Here is a 5,945-nt window from a genome sequence, read left to right on the forward strand (position 1 = left end):
CAATAAAATTGGACAGATGAGGAAAGATGGGGGAGGCAGGGAGGGGGGGATAGCAAAGTGCAAAACCATCAAAGCAAAATGGGCAGGTAAATGTAAATACCTGTGGCGAATTATCAATTATTGGCAACTTTAGCAAGATCAACACCTAAACTGTCAAATCTTTTGTGTAACTTCCATCTGAAAAATACATGATTCACGATAAAGCCGCTGAAGATATAAGCTTTCTATCAGTGTCCAGTATGTCCAAAAGTTTGTGCGGCATAGATACTCTGGCTAGCAGTGAAGATAACAACTTCAAACATCTCTGCAACTCTCTCCAAGAAAGTGTGGAGGTGAGGCCTCTGTTTTTACGTACACTATGTGCTCTCTCATATTGAAAACACAGTAAAGGTGAGTCTGCACTCATCACAGTGTTCCAATGTTGAGTGGACAAGTTGTTTCTGAGAATAGAAAAGGCATCTGTGACTCACCTTCGTATTGTACATGGGACATAATTCTTCAATTCAATTAATTAAAGAGAAAATGATGCTGAAAACACAATTATAACCAAAAGTTTATGACGGAATTTCAAACCAACCAACCTATCACTATCTTCTCAGAGGTGGCCATTAAAATAGTGTTTAGACTTCGGATAAAGCAGAAGCAGCAAATAAAAGAGTCGAAGGATCAAACTCAACAATATCACATCCACATATATTAGAAACATGGAGTATTGTATTCAGACCCACTGACTATCCACTAACTTATCTCAGTTGTTATGATTCAAATAGTTTTTGTCACAAGGCAGCAGGATTAATAGAAAAGTTGAAGAATCAAACTCAAAAAATATGAAAGGAGAAGGCATATTACATGGACTAGTAACAAGACATAATAACATAATTTCTTACCATCCAAATCAAGCACTAGGGTTACGGACCTTCTTCTGCAAGACTCCTTAGGGTGGATAGAGGGCAGAAAATTTGAAACCACATCAGATAATTCAGGTAAATTTTTTATAAATAACTGAGGATCAAAGTCTTCTGCTTGGTCTGAGTCAATGTTTAGATCAGATTTCCTGGTCACAAGATCTTATCTGATTAATTTGCTAGATATAAGCTACTATTGTCTGAATCTATCATGGCTTCTTCACATGATTTCTTATCATCAGAGTCGCTCATTTTTGCAGTATCCTCAAGAAAAGGTAGTATCATGCACTCTTCAGCCACATCAAACAACATACTTGGCTCAGCGTACTTGTAATCAGGAAAATGATTGGCATCAGTGAAATCATTGACAACAGTGCTCCCATCAAATGGTAAGCTAGCAATAATCATGTCAGAAATAAAGAAATCTGATATGTTGCAAGTTTGATAATCACATGAGCTTCTGTTATCATCACTGTCATCAATACCCAAACCTGGCACGTTAAGATCACTGTTACTCCCTACAAAAAAAATTAAAAGAAAACTAATCAAACTGGATATTGTCATAGAAAAAGTCACAAATAATGAGTAGCTCCAATGCAAAACACTTGGATTTTTCCATTAAAGTTTTATCTTTACCAATGCACTAATTAATAATCAGTGTTGCTGACTTTATGTTAGCTGCCATATACAAGCACATTAAAGTTAGATCCTAGCAAAGCTGGATACCAGAGCAAAAAATGAAATTGTTACTGATGTCCAATGTAATCCTTGCTTCTATGAGCCAGCAAATGCTTTAAAGGTAAACATGTCCTCGAAGTCCTTGCTTTCAAATAACCAAAATTCTTCAAAATAAATTTTTCAACGCCACATATAACAATAAATTGTCTCATTATGATAGCATAAACAAGAGACAAACAATAAAACATTCATTTGTATAGAATTGGCGGTCAAGCAGGCAACTGAACAGGAAAAATAGTACTGCAGGTATTGTAGGGATATGGCTTTCTTCCATTTCTTTAGTATTGAAAGTGCATTAATGACTAGTTTTTTTATGCATTTAGATGCAGAAGTTTGAGCTATACCTGCATCACCATAAATATTTGCCACACTGTGGACTTCAATGAGCTCCAGAACAGGAGAAAAAATTGTCTCCAAGTTTGATGCAAAGTTATATATAGATTCCTGCATCAAATGAACTATCATAAGAAACCATCCAAAAAAATGATTAAAAACACAGTGATGATGCTACTGAAAGCATTTCAAGAAATAGATTGAGGGAAACATGAGTACATTGAAATCTATCCAAAGTAGTTTCAATTTTAAGCATCTTTAACTTCCTAGGAAAAGGGAAGTATTAGGGAGTGAGGAGTCCTCCTTAATCGCTAAAGACTACCAATTTCCATGGGCTTCCTCATTCTATGAGCCTATGAAGAAAAAGGAAGAACCTTTGCACCTAATGCAGCTTCAGGCATCACTTGATGGCTTAAAAGAAAGTATTCGGAGTGGTTAACATGTGTTACTGAGATATGACAAGTGCAGCCAAGAATTACTGCATTGCATGAGTTTATTATGAAATGTATTGTTGGAAAAGATGTCTATATCAGTTCTTTTATTCTATAGTGCAGTGTGGGTAAATTCTCCTTAACCCGAAAAGAGAACATCAAATAAGTCACCAGAGATGGGATGCAACCTTGATAAAAGAGTACAAAAAGCAGAAGAAATATATAGGGAAGAATAAACAACAGGTGGCAAAAGCTCGATTGAAATGTACAAACTCCGGATACTAAAAGAAAGATAATTGAGTTACATCATCAGTGAACTTCCCATTAAAATAGTACCATTGAATAATAGTTGAATGAAACAAAATGTAAAGTATAACATATATAACTGAAATAATATTTGAATTGCATAATCATGAAAGAAAATGACAGAAAGAAATATCAACTAGTCTGAAAACAAATCATAAAAGTTTATGAGTTAGTCAGATACAGCAATTAAAAAATACTTGGAAATGCAACCAAAACCAAATTCTGATAGAAGATAAACTGCTATATCTGTACAAAATACAAATCAAAAGGGAGAAGAAAGATGCTAGGGATGGCAACAACTGTAACAAAACCATACAGACAGATTTGAAAAAACTAATAATAATGAATATAATCTACTACCATACTTAATATTAAAAATTTGAACGCACTCAACTAATGATAAATGTTATAAACAGCACTTGTAAAATTAGCAAGACATTGTCTACATGCTTCAAATTCATAATATCATTATTGTAAAAAGTTGGAGTTTTGAACGAAATATAGCAATGATAATGACTATAAGTGCCTGGTGTAAATGAACATAATTATGCATGCAGCACATGCTTGAAATCGATGCCAAAGTTTCTGAAAGGTAAATCAACAAAGAAAGGTTCTGTTTAGACCATAACAAATGTGTTGCAAGCACATCCAGTAATTGATGTCCAGGTATTGAAAAATGACAAGCAGAACATTAGAGTCTCCACATTCAAAACTTACCATATCCCCAGTTGTGCCAGAATCTACAGAGGTTGGTGGCTGCTTCAGAAACTGAGAATTTCCATCACGTGGTAAGTCTTGCTGGTCAACAGCTTCATCAGTTTTAATGTCCTCCCCCTGGGTGTATATTTCCATGCTCGAAGCAACTAGAAAGAACCATTAGAAGTTTAGTTAATAAACAAAAATCTCTTCAAAATCAAATGTGCAGTATTGATTGCAAGTCTACAAATCCGGCAATCAAACTGCTTGTAATGTATCCGAAATGGAGTCGTGATAAGAGTAAGGTCCAGAACTATTGCATGTGCATTTTTTGGGGTACACAATGGAAGATGAAGTATACAAATATTAAAAGACAAATATAACTTCTTCAATGAACAACATTCAAAATATTTTACAGTTCTTCAAAATTAAAGTTGCTGCAATGAGGAAAATGGTTAGGGCACTAGGCTAAAATTGTGAATTTTCCAAACAAAGAAACAAATCACCAAGCAATCTTTCACAGTTGTCTAAGAGTAGTTAACATAAGCATAATTCAAGTGGAGCTAGTTGCTTACCATAGCCATCCTGACATTTCTGAACACACTTGTCAGATTCTGCTGCTTGTTGAGAAACTGAGACTTGGGAGCATGATTTTTTGGATATTATATTAGACTTTTGACACACACTGAGACATTTTTTTTTCTCGTAGAGAGCTCATGTTTAGGTTGGTCTTCATTTTTAATGATGGCATTTGATCTGTTTTTTTTATATGTAACACAATCTCGACTTGGAAACATCAGTGGGGAAATAAAACCCCTTTAGGTGATCAAAGCAACCGGCTGAGACTGTTGTGAAAGAAATCAGAAGGATATTAGAACAAACAGAGATGTGGAGAAGCTATGAGAAAAGGACAGAGATTAGCGTAAAAAAAGTAATAAAGCGACATAACTTTGTTGTGTTATGAGAGTGCGGGGTTAAGTGTGATAACACAATAAAGGAAGACAGGAAAATTTTCAAAACCTAACTGAAACTGCCGCCACTGACTAGCTGTACAAGGAACAATTAGCATCATCCAAGCACAATAAAAGTAACTTGTAGATCTGTAACTCGCAAGATTGCAGAATAAGAGCCAACAATACTAAAAAGAAACGTGTTCATCAATGCTAAATGTAATCCCCTGTCAATTATGTTGATTTAAGGTGTCAAATTCCATTTTTTTTTTAATAAAAACCATTTATGAAAACTTGTGGGAAAATCTAGGTTAGAAGATTTACATGCCAGTCCTGCAACAAGGACAGGTCAAACAAGTCATAAGGGAACAAGACAGCAGAGGCTAACACGTCAAAAGGTGATGAGCAAATCAAAGACTGGAAAAACATGAACTGCTTAACTTTGCTTTTGAGATTCAGAGCACGAAACGCTATTGAGATTCAGAACACGAAATGAAAATAAAACTAGAAAAAAAAAAAAGGGTTGACTGTGTTTCATGAACTTGCAAAAAGGGTAAAGAGAAATTACACAGTACCCTATAAATTTAACTCAGCAAAAAAAAAAAAACACCGACAACAACAACAAGCCATGCTCACAAAAATTCTTTCAAGATGAACTATATCACGGACGAGTTTTTTTTCTGTGATATTTACTTGTATATCCCGGATCACAATTCGAGAGAATGCTTTACCTTCTTCAGTTGTAACTTTTAAGAATGCGTTTAAGCCAAAGAAATCTCAAATAACAAGAGAAAGATACTCTGAGCACATCATAGAAGACCATAAAACTAGAATAAAAACCACCATAACTCTCAAGTAAACACCAAGAAAAACAAAGTCAACTCAAGTCTTTCCAATCAAAACCCATAAAAACACAAAGACACGTCATAATTGCACACAAAAACAACACAAACAAAACCAAGAAAACCCTAAGAACAACCAGCTCACATGACAGTTATATAACCATAAAACCAAAAAAAAAAAAAGAAACAGGAGAGAGAGAAATCAACAGCAAGAGAAACAGTTCATGAAGAATAAAATTCACCTCATACAAGTAAAAAAATAATAGAAAAGAAACCAAATTTGGAAGCATACAAAGGGAAAAACATACCTGTATGTTTGTGTGGAAAGAAGCTAAAAACTTTGAGAGACTTTCTCTCTTTAAAGCCTAGAGCTTCATTCTCTCTCTCCCTACCAAAATAATAAAAGCAAAGGAAAAGACTTTCTTCCCTCTTTTATATTTCTCTCCGATTAAATTATGCTTTAGTCTCTGGATTTTGACCAGATCTATAATTTAGTACTTATTATTCATGAAACTACAAATTAATCCCTTGACTCTTGCATACTTGGGTTTTCTCAAAACTCTCACGATGTTGATATTTATTTATAAAATAAATTTGGGATTATGAAAAATCCAGAATCTATTTGAACTTATTCGAAAGGATATATATAAAAACAAAGTAAGGACTAAATTAAATTTCTTAAAACTATGGCCCCCTAAGTTGTAATACTTTGAAACATGCAGGGACTGAATTATAATGTACTAT

General features: G+C 34.3%; 1 pseudogene; it reads right to left on the bottom strand.

Annotated features, from left to right (window-relative positions):
• Positions 1-511: 511 nt before the first annotated feature.
• On the bottom strand, positions 512-5,612 carry LOC118057959 (uncharacterized; annotated as a pseudogene).
• Positions 5,613-5,945: the final 333 nt, after the last annotated feature.

Source organism: Populus alba, chromosome 1 (assembly GCF_005239225.2).
Source record: "Populus alba chromosome 1, ASM523922v2, whole genome shotgun sequence".
NCBI lineage: Eukaryota > Viridiplantae > Streptophyta > Magnoliopsida > Malpighiales > Salicaceae > Populus > Populus alba.